Below are 19,031 nucleotides of genomic sequence, written 5' to 3' on the forward strand. Positions count from 1 at the left end.
ATGTATGAGTGTGGGAATTAGACATCCTCTTGTTCCCTAGCTGCCAAGGAGGTTGATAAAATAAGTATCTGGCATTTTCAGTTTCCAAAATGGAGTAAGGGCACCACCTCCAAAAAGTGAGGCTTCTCCAAATAGAGGAAGGGGATCAGATGCTTAGCAACCAAGAAGAACGATGAATATCATTGCAGCCAGCAGGAGCCAGAGAAAGCAAAGGTTTTAAGAAAAATGAAATAGTCAGTGGTATCAAACACTGCGGAGAGGCCAAAGGAAATGAGAACCGAGATGATGCTTTTGAGTTTTGCAAACAGAAAGTCATTGCAACCCTTTATGAAAGCTGTTTCAGCAGTGCTGGGATCAGAGGCTAAATGTTGTGGGTTTAGAAGTGAATACAACCAGAGGAAGTCCCGTGAATAGTGAATTACATATTCTCCCTGACTACTGATTACATTTTAGAGTGGGCGGTTACCGTATTTCATAATCATCCACTCACAGGCAATTGGCCCCATTACCCAGAGGTGATTGCTAGGCTCAGCCTCTCTCATGGAAGGAATCATTGATGAGAATGGACCTTGAGTGCTTAAAATATGAATTATGCTGCCACTGTCTTGTGCACTAATCAGCTATGCCTTGTGAGATTTTATCTGATGCTAGTTACATTTTAGGCTTTATAGCTTCAGCCATCTTAGTAATGGCTCATTCTCTCTGTAATGATACAAAGCAAAGAAAGAGGGTTATATGTCATGGAAGGATGCTGAGAACAAGGTTTGTGGAACTTGGCTGCTTTTGGCTAAGCTCCTGTCACATTCTTACATTTACAATTCCTCCACCAGCTCAGCCACTAACATCCTCTCTGCACACCTTAGCATCATGAGATAGTTTCAGGTTTTTGCCATTTTTTTCTGTTCTGTTTTGGTGGTTCTTCAAGTAGATAATTTCCTTATTCTCCATTCACTTCTTCTATCTTAGATGTTGAAGTTCACTCTCAACAGGGCTCAGAAATAATTTCCTTTGCTTCTTAATCTAGAACCAGAGGTAACTCTTGCCCTTTTCAGTGCCAGTAAGCAATGTCCTTGAGTTGATGGATTTCTGGATTTCTCCCATGAAAAGGTCAAGCAAACTCTTGATAAGATATGCAATTATTCAATATCTATGTCATTATAGTGTTCTTTTATTCATGTATTTATTCATTCAATAAATGTTTTTAGAGGAACTACTATACGTCAAGCTATATTCTGTTGATTATTCCATTTTTTTGTCCTTTTATGATATATCACAAGGGAAAGGGGTTCAATAGGTATTTGCTGAAGGAATAAATAAATAAATACTTGGGTCTAAATTGAGGGGGATATACAGATCAAGAGATTATATATAAACAGACATTTTGGAAAAATAATCTAATATTGCACATTTGGTAGCATCATTAATTATGTGAAGTTAATTGGGTTCACCAAACATCACCAAAAATGTATTTAACAAACAGATTAATGCATTAATCACACAGAGAGAAACATTCTTGCGTGCTTCACATTGATGCTATCAGTGGGAGTGAAATGCAGGCTTGAGGCAGCCCCTGAAATTCTCACAAAATTGTAGATGTCAGAAAGTGCAATGTCTGATGTCAAGCAAAAAAGAAGTGTCTGTCAGAGCATTCCTGGTGAGGACCGGGTGTCTGCCACTGGCAATAGTAATGAGCCCAATGGGGTCTCAAAGGTCAGCGTTCCAGAAGGAGAAATATCACTTGGAAAATAAAATGTATTTAATGACAAAGAATTCAGATTCGGCAAGTTATCAGAATGCTAGGGATTTAGTCCACAAGAAAAAGAGCAAGGAAGCAGAGTTACATAACAAAACCAGTGGAACGGGAGATAGAAAACAATAAAGTCCAGCTATGCATATTAACATTCTTCGAACTGAAGCATAAAGTGAGTTCTCAGTAACTGGGGAGTCTGAATTTGCGTCTCAAGCCATGATAGGGAATTCTGCTACAAAGAGAGAAATCAGAATTTAAATAGGTAGATTAGTTTAATACTAAAATATCCACATTATGGTGATAACTGTCAGAGTTATAGACAGTATATGAAAAGCTGATGTAGGGAAAGAAATAGTACGACTTGGGGTCTTTTAAGTGGTTTTCAACCTTTCTGTTCTCATTGTGGTGATTTAGAAGAAATCTGGAGTTAGGAATATTTATATTGAAACCCCCAAAGAAAAATCTGTAAATTCTTTTTAATAGAAAAGTAGAAGTTATAATTTCAAGTCTATAATCACTTAATAATTCCGAAGCAGTAAAGACGAGTCACGTAGAGCTGATTTCGGAAAGTAATAGATCTGTGTTTGAGACGTGGCCTGGCCCCTTGTAAGTGGTTTGCTAGTCATCTCTTTAAGACTGAATTTCCTCCTATGTAAATGGAGATAATTTTAGGACCTGCTTCATGGGTTTGTTGGATGATTAAATGAAACTGTGCATTAAGGCACTTAACCTCATGCCTCAAAACACTGCTGTTCAATAAATGCTGACCCACTCCTGTTAGTCCCTAGTTGTAGTTGAAAGTAGAAGTTGCAATTATGTTGAATTGTTCTTTGGAAAGTTGATTAACCCTATTTGCCTCAGTTTCTTCACCTGTAAAATTATGACTGGAGTAAATCCCACCCTATAGGGTTAATATGAAGTTTAAACCCTTTTTAAAAATGATGCTAGTCTAATTTAATATCCATATAGGAAAAAATAGAACTTGACCTATATATCAAACTTTATACACACAGTAAGCTTTCTAAAAGTATTAACTACTTAGACTGTGAAACAGAATGATTATTTCCTCCATTCCTTACCTGATTTCTTGACATTATTTGAACTCTTTTACTTTGAATCTATTTCAATTTGCCATCATCTCTCCTAGAGAATTGCAGTAGCTTCCTAACTGGGCTTCCTACATTTAATGTGGTTTTTAACATAAAATAAAAAATTTAAATTATAGAATATCACATGCATGCAAGAAAAGATGAGAATATACACCATTCCATATTATTACAAATGGAAAGCACAGAGCCAACATTCAGGTTGAGAAACCAAGCAACACCAGCATTCCACAAGCAGCAGCCCCCCAGTCCTTCCTAGTCACAACCCATTGCTGCCCAGCTAACCGTAACTACTGGCTTGACATCTAAAGTAATCAATCATTTGCTCTTTATATTGTTTTACTGCATGTGTATGTATCCTTAAGGACTATAGGTTAGTTTTTCCTCACTGATCTTCATATTAAATAAATTGTCCAATAGAAACCATTGCATGTTTAGATTTTTGATCTGTGTTATGTTTGTGAAATTCACCCATATTGTCATGTAAGCTATGTTTTTTCCATTTTCATTACCATCTAGGATTCAATTGTGTGAACATGTCACAATGAACATATTACAATGTATGTATTCATTCTATTTCTGATGGACATTTGGATTGTTTCCAGTTTGGGATGCCCATTAAGGGTGCTCAAATAGATACTTTTGAACTGAACCCTCGATGATGCCCACGTGTGAACAGTTCTGTAAGTTATATACATTGATGTGGAATTCCAAGTTGTACATAATTTAAAATTTACTAGATAATGCCAAACTGGATAACCAGAAAGAAATGTATACATTTCTAGAAACATTCAACCTACCAAGAATAAACTAGGAAGAAATATAAAGCTTGAACAGACCTATAAGTAGTATGGAAAGTGAATCAGTCACTAAAACCCTCCCAACAATAAAAGCCCAGGACTGGATGGCTTCACTGGTGAATTCTACCAAAATTTTAAGGCAAAATTAACACTAATGCTTCTCAAACTCTTCCAGAAAATTGAAACAAAGGTAACATTACCAAATTCATTTTATGAGGTCAGCATTGCCCTGATATCAAAGCCATGTAAAGAAACCACCATAAAACTACAAGCCAATATCCCTGATAAAAATAAATGCAATTAGTTACCCACAATACATTTCATAATTTACTTTGAGAAGCTGCCCGCTTCCTTTTTCAGTCCCAAAGTTTCTTCTCAGTTTGGAGGACATCTCCGACTCCCAACACAACATATAAAATCAGTTGTATTTCTTTACATTAGCAATGATCTACCCAAAAATGAAATCAAAGAAACAATCCCAAATTGTTTTGCAAAAATAATAAAATGTTTAGGAATAAATTTAACTAGGAAAGAAAAGATCTGTACACTGAAAATTATAAAATATTGATAAAAGAAATTGAAGGAGACACAAATAAATGGAAAGATAGTCTTTGTTGGTGGATGGAAAGAATTAATATTGTTAAAATGTCTGTATTACCCAAAGTGAAATACAGATTCAATGCAATCCTTATCAAAATCCCAACGATAATTTTCACAGAATTAGTAAAAACAATTACAAAAGTCGTATGAAACTGCAAAAGACCCTCAGTAGTCAAAGCAATCTTGAGAAAGAAGAAGAGAGATAGAGGCATCACACTGCCTGATTTCAAACTATATCTCAAGACTGTGGTAATCAAAACAGTGTGGTACTGCCATAAGAACAGAAGCATAAGCCACTGGAACAGAACAGAGAGCCTAGAAATAAATCTAACCATAGTAGTCAACTAATTTTTGACAAGGACACCACTAATACTTAATGGGAAAAGGGGAATCTCTAAACAGTTGTGATAGAAAACCTGGATATCCACACACAAAACAATGAAACTGAATCCTACCTTACACTATCTAGAAAAAAAGGTATTCAAAATGGAGTAAAGGCTTAAAGCTAAGACTTGAGACCATAAACTTCCTGCAAGAAGCATAGAGAAAAAGCTCCATGACATTGGCCTTGATAATTTTTTAGATATGACACTAAAAGCTCATGCAACAACAGCACAGTTAAGCAAGTGGAGCTACATCAAACCAAAATCTTCTGCACAGCTAAGAAAACCACCAACAAAATGAAAAGGCAACCTACAGAAGGGGAGAAAATATTTGCATACCGTGTATCTGATAAGGGGTTAGTATCCAAAATACGTAAGAAACTTATACAACTCAATAGCAAAACAAACCACCACCAAAAAAAAAAAAAAACAAAAAAAAACCCCTCAAATAATCTGATTTAAAAATGGGCAAAGGACCTGAAAAAACACTTTTCAAAAGAAGACATATAAATGGCAAACAGGTACATGAAAAAATGTTCACCCTCACACCTGTGAGGATGGCAGCTATCAAAAAAATAAAAATGAGTGTTGGTGCGGATGTGGAAAAAAGAGAACCCTTGTACATTGTTGGTAGGGTTATATATTTATGCAGCCATTGTTGAAAATATTATGGAAGTTCTTTAAAAAATTAAAACTAGAACTAGCATATGATCCAGCAATCCCTCTCCTGGTTAATTATCCAAAGAAAATGTCATTAGCACCTTGAAGAAATATCTGTGCTCCCATGTTCAGTATAGCATTATTCACAATAGCCAAGATATGGGAACAGCCTAAGTGTCTACTGACGTATGAGTGGATAGAAATTGTGAGAGAGATATATATGCAGACATATATATACACAAATATATATAATGGAATATTATTCATATCCTTAAAAAAGAAAGAAATCTTGCCATTTGCAACAACATGGATAAAGCTAAAGCACATTATACTAAGTGAAATAAGCCAGACACCAAGAGAAAAAAAAAAACTGCAATTATCTTGCTTATATGTGGTATCTGAAAGAGTCAGATACATAGAAGCAGAGACTAGAACAGTGGTTTCCAGGGGTGTGGAGATGGGACAAATGGAAAGATCTTGGTCAGGGGGCAATAATTAATATCATATGGGATGAATTATCTAGAGATTTAATTTATAGCATGATGATTATAGTTAATTACACTGCATTGAGGACTTTTTTACTAAGAGAATAAAATTCAAGTGTTCTCATTAGACACTGAAAAAGGTAACTGTGAGAAGATGCCATGTTAATTAGCTTGACAATATCAATCATTGCACTATGTATATCAAATCATCATGTCATACGCCTTAAACATAGATAATATTTATTAAAAATACAATTAAAGGCAAACAAATTTTTAAAAATGGTGCTGGAAAAATTATATTCCACAGTTAAAAGACTGAAACTGGATTCTTATCTTACACCACACAAAACAACTCCACATGGATAAAAGATTTAAACATCACCTGAATGTGTAAACCTCCTAGAAGAAAACGCAGGAGAAAAGCTTCATGAAACTGGTCTTGGCAATGATTTCTTGAATATAATGTCAAAAGCATAGGCAACAAAAACAAAGACACAGAGTTGAAGCTACATCAAACTAAAAGTCTTCTGCACAGCAAAGAAAACAATCAACAGAGTGAAAAAGCAACCTATGGAATGAATGAAAGGAAATATTTGCAAACCATGTAGCTGTCAAGGGGTTTATTGTCAATGTACATACTGAACACCTAAAACTGAACAGTTTTTTTTTTAAAAAAAAGCTAATAACTCAATTTGAAATACAGGTTAAGGACTGGAAACGACATTTCTCCAAAGGAGACAGAAAAATGGCCAACAGGTATATGAAAAAAATGCTTATCATCACCAATCATTAGGGAAATGCAAATCAAAACCACAATGAGATATCACCTCACACATGTTGGGATGACTGTTCATAACAGCAAAGAAAAAGACCACAAATGTTGATGAGGGTATGAAGGAACTGGAATCTGCACACCACTGCACCATTGCTGGGAATGCAAAGCAGTTCAACAGCAATGGAAAACAGTATACAAGCTCTTCAAAAAATCAAAAATATGACTACTATATGATCAATTAATCCTGCTTCTAGGTATTCACCCAAAAGAATGGAAATCAGAATGTTGCAAAGACATAAGCACGCCTATGTTCATGGCAGCAATATTCGCAGTAGCCAAGGTGTGGAAACAACTCAAATGCCCATCCACAGACAAACGGGTAAAGAAAAATGTTGTTTATGTACCAGTGGAATACTATTTAGTCTTAAAAAGAAGGAAATTCTGCAATATTTCACAACATGGATGGACCTTGAGGACATGCTAAGTGAAATAAGCCAGTCACAGAAGGACGAATAATGCTTGATTCTACTTAAGAGGGTAGATCACATTTTAAGTGTTCTTTCCACAATAAAAAATGAGAGAGAGGGAAAGAGACTTGGCAAAAAAGAAGACATACAAAAGGCCAGTAAATGAATGTAAAAACGCTAAACATACTTAATCATGACAGTAATGTATATTAAAACCACAGTTAAATACATTACAACTCACTTAAATGTCTAAATTTAAGTGGCTAAATTACAGACCCACTTAAATATTTAAAGTTAAAAAGACTGACAGTACTAAGTGTTTGAGAGGATCTTCAAAACTGATACCCTCAAACATAGATGTTTGGAATTAAGTTCAAAGAATGTGAAAACAGTTTGGTCACTTCTTAAAAGTTAAACATACACTAACCGATGACATAGGAATTCCACTTCCATATATTTATTTAAGAGAAATAAAAACAAATATCCACAAAATGACATGTATCAAGATGCACATAGGAGCTTTATCCATAATAGACCTAAACTGGAAACAAGACTTATGTCAACCAAGACGTGAATGAATAACCAAAGCATGGTAATAAAATAATGTCATTTGCAACAACATAGATGGGCCAAAAATTGAATTACTTTTACTTGAATTCTATGAGAATCTTGCAAGACATGGTATCAAATGCCAAAAAGATTACAATAATTACTTAATTTATCTATCTAATGCAAGTATTATTTGCAATATTTATTTGATTCTTCTTGTCATAACTATTATACTTCTGAGCAATAATGCCATCTGTGTCCTGTGAAGTGTTTATACTCCCAACTCTGCATCACACAGAGCAACAGAGTTGACTTAGAATTGAGCTCCCATTGTCTCAAGGCTTCCTCTTGATGTAGTCAGGCAATCTTGGATTGGAGCTTGCTCTTGTGTATTTGCTGTCCTGAAGTATTGAGAGGTTAATTCATTGATCACTTCTTGTATTTTATTTATTTTTTTATTATTTTTAATATATTTTTATTGAAGTACACTCAGTTTACAACAATACTTCAGTCACATAGGAACATGCATGCATTCGTTCTCATATTCTTCTTTACCATGGGTTACAAGATATTGAATATGGTTTCCTGTGCTATACAGTATAAACTTAGCATTTCTACTATTTGATAAATGAGAATAATATTATCTATATAATTAGCAATCTATTACCTGTAATTGCTAAAATTTGCCTATTATGATTAGAATGAATGAGATGTACCTGATCATGGCATTCATTTAATAAACGGTAATCATGAAAGAATCCAGCAGTGGAGAAAAAAGGTAGATTTTTTTTTTCTCATTAACTGGAGCCTAAAGTGCCAGTTGGGAGAATCAATACAAGCCACTTCCTTAGGTCTTGAGACATAACTGAGTTAAAACACTTCTGTCCCCATCTGCAAGTCTACTGATAGATGCCAGCCACTGTCATCAGTGTGTGCCAGGCCTGCCTGTCTGCATGGGCACCTGCCTCTTTAAAGCAGAGACACCTACATTTGTGTGAGTCAGAGAGTGTCACAGCCGGGGGAATGAAAGTAAACACAGACAGAGCTAAAACGCTACTACTCAAGAATCCAGCCAAGTTACTACCAAATTAATTCTCTTGTAGAGTGATTAAAGGAATTCCATTTCTATCTCTGTCTCCCATTTCCCGAATAGACTTAACACCATCCCAATTTTATCACATAATCCTATCTCAATAATTTCCATTCCAAGATGAAAATAAATCTAGAATTCTTTACATTGTCCTCCTGGGCCACTCAAAGAAAGTCCATTTTAAAAGGTCAAGCTTTAGAAAAATCATTACATTTAAAAATCTGATTTTTATTTTTTATCATTCACAAATATTTTTTCACTTATAAAACTTAATATTGGCCCAATTTTGAATAATACCTTTTTTATAATCATTTCTCCATCTGCAAAGTACAAGTAATAAATTGAGAAAGTCAACTTTCCTCCTTCAAATAGAATAGAAAAAAATTCCTTTTTTTTTTTTTTTTTGTCCATTTTACCCTGGAAAAGGTATTATTAATGTTGAGGTAAGAATGTCAACTTGAGACTGGTTTCTGGAAGGAAGGAAAGAAAGAGACAGACAGAAACAGAGAGATGTCGAGGGAGACAAAGAAAGGGAAACAGAGACAGAAAATGTGCTTTTACTTCATGGGGAGGAAAGATAAACCCCAGCTTTTACTGGCATACACATAGTACTTCTAAAATTTTACAGAGTTCATACCTCTGCGGTGATTAGTAAATTGCCAGGCCCCATTTTCCAATCTAGCTGAACTTCTTACATTTTATTAATACATTATAGTCATTTTGCCTCTTACGAATTTCCATAAATCCATTTCTCAGGAGGAATTAGCAGGTAACCTCTCCAGGTGTGTTGTAAGGTCACGTTACCCAGACAAAACAAATGCTCTAACAAGGGATATTAGCTTTCCTATCAATCTGTTTCTTTGTACACAAATGCCCAAATTAAGGAAGAATGAAATTGCTAGATTTGCCTGCAATTCTGAAACTTTAAAAAACCAGACAAGCATTTCATCCTTAGAGACCAGATGGACACTGATAATTATTACAATCAGTACATTAAAATGATTGTTAAACGTTAAAACAACAATAACCAAAACTGATCTGTAAGAATTAGATAAAATAATTTTCCAGTCTGTGAACTGATCCAAGGGAATAAGTTACTAAGAAGGAACTAGTTTAAACCTCTGGCCAAACTGGACTTCTTTTTTATTTTTTTAATTTTTTTACAGTTTTGTACAGTTTTATTGAAGGCTTATAGTTAACAATACAGTGTTCTGCCAAAATTTATATCTTGATTTCCTCTTTTATACAAAAGGTTGCATATTATTTATGCCGTTCTGAACCTGTATTTCCTTTTTCACTTTAAAGTGTGGAGTATCACCATATACCTCAGAGAGATCTTTATTTTTGTCGATGGTTGTGTGGGACTGCCTTGTGAGGGTACTGTAGTTCATTCAATGGGGAGACCAGCCTTGCTAACGGCATTTTGTTCTGACAATCACTGCCTAAATGAGTATCTTGTGCCTATCTTGTTTCTTACTTATATGGGTGTGTATTCAGCTAACATCATCAGTAGAAGTCCCCAGGAACTCTGAGATAAAGTTTAGCATGCAGAAAGTTTATTAGAGACTGCTCTTGGTATTAATACCTAGAGGGAAAAGAAAAAGGAAGCAGGATTGAACGAAGGGAGAAGTCAGGATGCGTGGCAGTATCGGTTAAGGCCTCTGCCAGCCCTCTAGGGACCTCTGGAGCTAGGATAGTCCTTCAGGGTTGTCAAAAGTCAGTGTGAGGGGGTCCAGCTTTACACCACTGTGACAATCAGCAATTGGAAATGGCACACCCTGCAAAATGGGCGGTCAACCTTCCTCACCTGATAACTGAAAGTTTCCAGCCTGCAACCTGATCAGCAGCTGGCTGACTATCAGTCCTAAAAGAGATATCAACACAGCCTGGCACAGACCATCAAGGTTCACCCCAGTGACATTTGAATTCACTTGCATCAGATCAGGTCGAGGCTCTGGGGGGGCCTTTTCTGGTAGGAGAAATTCACAAGAGGGAGATTAGTAGGATGAGCTGTGTCCCTGCTGCTGTAACAGGGTCTTGAAGCCACAACTGGTAACCATTGTCTTCATCCACGACTACCCGTTCTGGATTCCCCTCACTCTCAGCAGCATCTTTGCGGGTCTTGGTGGTTCACCATGGTGGTTCATCCCTGAATAGTCTATTTCTGCTTTCCATGCCATTTGAAAGCACTGACCACCAGACATATCCCTTTATCATCAAAACAAGAGATGTCCAAACGGACAGTTTGGATGCACAACATATGCTCCTGCTTCCACTGTGTGACAGTGGCCCTGCCTCGTCCTCTAGATCCTGGTCAGTCACCACTACCAGGACTGTGAATTTTATTTCTCCCTGTTGGTTCCTGGGCAGGAGGAGCCCACAATACCTGTATAGCAGTCTGAGCTCAAAGTTCAGGGAACTTCTTACTGATTGCCTGGGGCAATTCCTTCTTTGGGGACCATAACTTCTAATCCAGAAGAGCATGGAGTGGAGAGGATTCAGGTGACCACAAATTCTCCAAGTGGAACATTGGAAATAATGAAAAGTGTATCCTTCCTGCCTACACCTATTATTTCTCAGGCCTGTATATTCTGTTCATTGGCAAGAGCATCACATAACGGATGTTGATATAAGGTGCAAGTGTAGTCCTAGAAGATGACACCCCATCTTCACACGATATTGTCTCCAAGTTGGTGCCTCAGCTGTGCCTTTAACAACTCAGTCCATTACTATATTAGGCCAACAGTTTCCAGGTGGTGTGGTATACGAGAGGACAAGTGGATTTTAAAGACACACTTTCACATTGCCTTTGCTATAAAGTGGGTCTCTTGGTCCTCTATGGCATTACATTGCTGATACGTAAAATATTCTGTAAGACCTTAGATAACAGTTCTAACAAACAAATGGGCTGACCCCAATCATTCTAAAAATGTAGTATGACTGACACTGAAGCCATGCTCTTAGATACCATTCTATCTCTATTCCCTTACAACTCAGAGATAAGCAGAAGGCTTAAGATTAAACCAGAACAAAGGAGATGGAGTTGAAACCCTGGGAAATATACATCAAAATAAGGAGCTCTCTTTAATTCTAATTGTGAAGACAGAGATGGGAAGACAGTAGTTCTCATCCCATTCTCACATGTGCCTATGAATAAGAACAGGTCATATTTACTGAGAGCTCACTAAGTGCCAGTCACTGTTGTAAGTACTTGGTTTTGACTCCGTTACGCTTCTCAACACCTGTATGACTACCCCATTCTAGTGCTGAGCGCATCGAGGCACAGAGAGATTAAACACGCTGCGTGCCTTTAGCTAGTAAGAGGATTCTAACCTACGAGGTCTGGCTTCAGGGTTTCGACACTTACATGCTGTACTATGTCACTTCTAAAACTAATGAAAGAGGGAAAGAAAGACCTGAGATGCCCCCTTTTCTTTTTTTTTCAAACATCCCTAACCGTTCAGTATCTTGACTGTCCACCAGTCAGTCATATAAACCTCCAGTACCAGCCCATATGGGAGAAGAGGAAGAAAGGACATGCTTATCAAGTGGCAGAGGGGCTCAGGCTTGGCTTTGAGCCTTGTGTCAGTCACTTCGGGCTGGGAGACCATAGAAACTCCTAGCCCTTTGGGCTTCAGTTTCCACTGAAGTAGGATTTCTCAGGTTCTTGGCTATTTCATAATCAAGAAACAATTATCATCATGGAAGATGTTGAACTACCTGGAATTTGGTAGAATGGATTCACATTTTCACATACATGGAACCTCGGCGGCTTACATGAGAACGTCTTTACCATCACAGCTTATCTGGAGAAAACATCAAGGTGAATCTTTTAGCCCTGGGCTCTAACAGCACTTGGTTGAGTGAAAGGTACAAACTCATCCCAGAAGCTAAAACCTGGTGACAGAGGGGCAATCAGCTTGAGTCACAGTGAAGAGACATTCCTCATTTCAAAGCTAGCGATCAGAGTGCTGTGCTGTGTGACAAGCAGGTGAACTCTAAGAGGTCCTGAACAATTGGTGAATCCATTAACATGGGGAATTGGCTATCCTGATTGCAAATCAATGACTCATTTTGGCACCCCCTTGACAGCTGCTGATTTGTTTCCTTAAGACAACTCTTTAATTAGAAAAGGATATTGCAGATATGAGCTGCATCGTTTCACATTAAGACAGCAAACAGAATGAAACCCTCGGTTACCTCTCTCCATCAATAAGGTGAAGCAAACAAGCCATCCAAGCAAAAATAACCACCGCTCTCTTTTCACAACACAGACACTTTCTTGGCGGTAAGATTATCTAAAGTGAGGTACTATCCTTCCAATAAGCGTCCCACTCCTCAAACGGATGCACCACATACATCTATTGTCTATTAAAGTATCAGACACTCACACAGTCAAGGAGAAGGCAAAAAAGAAGGTAGCATATGTGTTCAATTAGTCAGTCATTCTACTAAAAAAGAAGTGCTAGTACTTCTTTAGATGTCATATTTTGTATTGGAAAGACAGAAGAGAATGAAGAAGACAGATTTCCTTTCAATGAGGGAGCTTACAATCTAGCAGAAGAAATAGAAAAACACATCCACAATTACAATAGCAAGTGAAAAAAACACTGATCATTGCAAACACAGGGTACTCAGAGCACCAAAGGGACATCTTAATTCCTTGGGGAAATCAGAGAAAGCTTCTTGGAAGCAGTGTCACAAGTTGAGTTTTAAAGGGTAGAGAGATTAAGATGAAGAAGTCAAAGGTCACTTGAGGCAGAGAAAGAAGCCTATGAGAAGGTACAAAGGTCTACAGAGAAAGGTTCTGCATGACGTGGGAAGTCAGTCCGGATAACACTTTCAGTTTCCCGAGTCTAATATTTTATTATTTGATTTTTTCAAATGGGCTTTTTTAATGTAAAAACAAACAAATAAATATGTGAAATATAGTTTAAAAAAGCAAGCAAACTTGGTCTCAGGTCATACATAGACTTGACCATGGCGACTACTTTCCCTTTTGAATATTTAGTCCTCTGTCTCAGGACATGAATATACAATGCACAACTGAGACGCTTGTGTAAAAGAAACTTTCACGGGAAAACAACAAAAAGAGGGAAACAAAGACCATATATTAACAAATACTTATGCAACAATCATATATTATACACAGAAAGAAAGACACACACAGAGGAAATAGACTCATTAAGTTAATCGTAATACTCTCATGCTATTTAATAAGATACAGCCTTTAAAAAGAAGTGTAATTTGTATACACTTGCTTGGGATAAGATTGATTTGTGAATAAAACAATTTATGAAAATTTACATATAATAGATACCATTTTTGTTAAACACAACTGTATAACTGTGTATACAATGTGTATATGTGGTTTAGAATATGTTGTGTAAAAACATAACAATGAATTATTAAAAATTATTGTTACTGCTGGAGAAATGAGAGCATGAAAAAGAATGTAGGGACCTTAACAATTTAAAACACTATACAACTCATTTTTTTACAAAATTCTTTTTTGAAATATAAGCATAAAAATATTTCATTTTTATTTTTATTTATTATTTAATTTTTAAATAACAATTTTAAATAGTTTTAATTTAAACTATTAAATAAACAGATTATTTAAAAATATTACTTCCTATATATTTTATGTACTAAAACATATATTCATGTGTATTTTAAATACACAGCAGTTTCAGCCAACTCTGCTTACCAAAGCAAGAAATAGGCTCTTGCATGTTAGAAAGACTGGGAACAATTATATTTTTTAAAAGGGAGGGGTGGGGTTGCTCAATCCTCCAATAAATTTACTATCTAAAAATCCTAACACAAGAACAGACATGTAGGTCAAAATTTACACAGCATAGCAAAGAACAAGAGCTTTGGAGTGGAGAATCCAAATTCAAACCCTACCTCACATTTCATACTTACTACGCACAAAGGACTCAACTTTCTGAGCCTGTTTTTTCATCTGATTATAGGAGAGGCTGTCTGCTTTCAGCAAGGGCCAAGTGCAACGTATGTAATAAAATGTAGCTAATGTTATTAAGGCAGTGTGGTAAATGGTAAAAGCCGTGAGCCTTTGCCCATTCTGGCTGCTAGAACAGAATGCCTTAGACTGGGTGGTTTATAAACAGCAAACATTTATTTGTCACAGTTCTGGAGGCTAAGTCCAAGGTCAAGTTGCCAGTAGATTCAGTGTCTGATGAGGACCCTCTTCCTCGTTCATAAACAGCTCATTGTGCCCTCACATGGAAGAAGAAGCAAGGGAGCCTGGGGTCTGTTTTACATGGACACCAATCCAGAGCCCTCATGACCTTATCACCTCCCAAAGCTATCGCCTCCCAGAGGTACTGCTGACACTAGGGGAGTAGGTTTCAATGTATGAATGTTGAGGGGGACACAAATCTTCAGTCCACAGCTCTGTTGCAGGCAGAGTAAATGGCACCCCTAAAGATGTCCACATCCTAATCTCTGGGACCTGTGAATATGTTATGTTACATGAAAAAGGGGAATTAAGGTTAAAGACAGTATTAAGGTTCTAATGAGCTGGCTTTAAAATAGGCAGCTTATCCTAGGTCATTTGTGGGAACCCAATATAATCCCAAGGATCCTTAAAGGTGGAAGATGAGATAAGAAGAGAAAATCAGAGAGATGACACTATAGGAAGAACTCAGCTTGCCATTGCTGTTGCTGGCTGAAAAGGAGGAAATGGACCAGGAACCAAGGACCAGCGGTGAGCAAATGGCCTCTAGAGACTGGAAAGAGAATGGATTACCTATTGGAGCCCTGTGAAGAGATTTGAACCTTGAGAAGCCCTGATAACACCTTGGTCTTAGCCCACGGAGACTCACTTGGGATTTTTGACTTTCAGAACTGTGAAATAATACGTTTGTATTGTTCAACCTGCTAAATTGTTATAATTCAGTATAGCAGCAACAGAAAACCAATACAATACAATGCAATACAATACAATACATTACAAACCAATACAAATGCTAAGAGCCCAGAAGGCTTGAGTTCCAGTTCCTGCACTGTCCCTGATTTGAGTTCTATCATCTTAGAGAGCTTTCTTAATTACTCCACATCTCATTTTCCTCTTCTGTGAAGTGGGGATGACAATACTAGCTATCTCATTGTGTTAGGGGACTAAAAGGGTTAACACACAGCTTCATCATTTAGAGGAGTGTCTGGCTCATGGCAATTACATAATGTATATTAGCTCTAAGCACTTTCTTAGAGGCCAGCATTAATGGTCTGGATTTGGTTTCTGTTCTGTTAATGCTGTAAACATGCAATGTATAATTTGTAATTAAATGCAATATATAAATATGGAAACATTTACATATTTACGTAGTACATGTTATTTACAAAAGATTCAATATGTAAATATGTAAACATAAAATGCCAGGCGCGTCTACACTTCTAAACTACTTGTTGCATAAACTTGCAGAATGGTTAATAGTGTAGAACTCACACCCAGGGATGAAAATTGAGGTCACGCTGGCAGGAGAGGGGCAGAGGCAAGGAAGAAGAGTCTTCAGCTGTGACAATGAAAAAGAAAGAAAGGAAACTATGTAAAGAACTCACAACAATGGCAAACCGGCTGCCATTTTTAACCTAACGTTTTATCGCTTTTTCCTTTAAAGAACAACCCCGTTGCTTTCAATCACGAGTGTAGAGAATGCACATAATTATTTGGCATTTCAAAGAAATAAAATTTAAAAGAGCCACTGAAGTTATCCATCCCTCTTTTCTAAACTTGAAACATCAAAAATAGATGTCCCTGGCATGATAACATACTGAAGTCATTCTGAAAGAAAATTAGAATTTCCATTCCTCATTTTCCTTTCTCCCCAGTAAGGTTTTCAGCAGATGGGAATATCAATTTAGTTACTTGACATTTAGAAGGATAAGTGACTTAAGAGCTTTATGATCCCCTCTCATTGAAGCATATTTGATAACATCTGCCCAACATCTTACGCTCACATCAGAGCCAAGATGATTTAGCAAGAAGAGAATGATCAGCATCCAGGACCCCAGGGTTCCATCCCCGGTCCTGATATAAACGTAAGCATTGGGTACATAGGTACCCAATGACACATAAAGGTTCTTATTTTGTGGTCAAGTTTCTTATTAACACCTTAGCTAATATGTAATTACTACAAAAAGCTAAGAAGTTAGAAATGGGATTTGTAGTAACTTTTTCAAGGAGAAAATAATAATGTACGTGGGGATAAGGTTTCATTCTAAACTCTAGGGGAGAGAAAATCTACTTCATCTTAGATTGTTTTAGAGAAATAGCAAACGTATTGGATGCTATAGCTAAAGGTCTTGTTCTTATAGAAGAAAAGTTTCTCTACTCTCATTATTCTTTTTAAAGACAATCTGCCATCTTTACTAGAAATTCTAATTTTTCTTTTATGTAATAAATTACAGTACTTTGTTTATGTTCTTACCTCCCTAGTTATCAGTCTCAAGTCAGGAACATATAAAATATAGAGTCTGGTCTTTCCATTTATAGTGTCCTAAAAAGAGGGGGAATGTCATCCCTAAGGCATTTATGAAGTCTTACTGGGCAACCTCCAACAGGTAAGAGCGTAAAACAATTAACAACATTTATCAAAATTACTTGAACAAAGAGACAGCAACACCACCAGACTTGGTATTCACATCTAAGTGAGATATAAATCTCTCCTGGTAACCTCGTGTTTAGATATTGACCAACGAATAGCTTTCATTCCCTCCCGGTTACCCTCTCTCGGTACGATGTGAAAGTCCACTCATGCTCTGAGTCCTGAGAAACTGTGCAAACAGCCAGGATTTAGGACATAATAGTTAAATGAGCAGGTGGATTAATCAGTTTATTTACAGGACTCTTCCGTTCTGTTGGCTTGGCTTGTATGATTAAAGAATTTTCTGGTACTGTGTATGTGGTCTCATTGGAATGTAGTTTGCAAAGTCCCTCTATTACATAAATAATGAGAATGATACATAGAATTCTGAAACTTCAAGGGATATTAAAGGTCAACTGATTCAATATCCTGGTTTTCCAATTTGTAGAATGAGTTTAGCATTTCAGGAGCCCTCAACAGGTCATCCAGTCAAAAGTTTGATAAAACATTTCATGAAAGATGGCAATACATTTTATGCTCTGGACTTGAATTAAATGCCAGTGGCTTAGTTCAGGAAACAATTTAATGTCACATTTCACTTGCTTAAATATATAGGTACTTATAAAATATGACTCTAGAGGTAACAACTGCTGGCTAGTTGTCTTTATTACCTAAAGGTTTTTATCTGGATAAGTGATATATTTACATAATCTGCTCCAGAGTTTAACATTAAGGTCAGTGAACTATGAAAGAAACGGAAAATTTTGATTCAGAGGAAGAAAAAAGATTCTAATATTCATGCTACACGACAATAGAATGATATGCTCTGAGGATATTGATTTAGTTGTAACTTGGTATATTCAATTTGATAATTAAATTTAAAATTATGTATTTACTTGAGGTTTTCTTAGCCAGTATCTCTAGAATACAGACTTTAGAAGCAGAGGAATTAAATGCATCCTCAACCAAGTACATTGCTTAGTACCTAGTAGATTATCAATAATTAAGTAGTAAAAAATGAATTAAATGAGTAAATAAAGAACAACTTGGCTATTTCATTATGATAGTCATTCCTGCCTTGAGATCCAAGCACAAACAAGAAGGCAGAACAAGAGCATTAAATGAGGGGGAAGGAAGTCCAAACTGTGGCAGGAGGGCCAGTCTTGTGATGTGTTTGTATGTTGACAGGGTATGAAAACTTGGGAACAAAATATACCCCATCTTTTTTATTCTAATTTAAATCTGTATCCTCTTACCCTGACAAAGCATAATTTTTTTTATCTTTAGAAGAGATGCCTTCTTCCAACAGCAACAACGACAAATCTTTCATGGTCATTTGACGTTTACTAGACAGTAAAACCATCCATTCTCCCTTCTTGTAGTAACAACGCACTCTCTGCTTTGGGTATCACTTGTATCCCACCATTGGATTCAGCTTGGAAGGGCCATCAAGCATGGCACACTGCCCATCAATAGCTAAGATGTGGGAAGGTGGCCTAAGCTTGGAGAACTGTAAGCTCTTTCTCTGAAACTTGTCAGCAGCAATCAGGAGGCTGTAAACGTTTGGAGTCGATTCATAGCAATGGTTGAAACCAAAGACACTGCCCAACAATTTCTGTATCTTGGGTTCCCAGGGCTTCTCTGGTTCTCAAGCCTCCCTTTATATTAATCTCTGTATCTTTCCTGAAATTATTGTTTTGCTTCTATTGGCCATAGTCAGTTTCTGTTGCTTGCAATCAAGAAATTTGAACAGA

This window comes from Camelus ferus, chromosome 10, assembly GCF_009834535.1.
Source record: "Camelus ferus isolate YT-003-E chromosome 10, BCGSAC_Cfer_1.0, whole genome shotgun sequence".
Classification (NCBI taxonomy): domain Eukaryota; kingdom Metazoa; phylum Chordata; class Mammalia; order Artiodactyla; family Camelidae; genus Camelus; species Camelus ferus.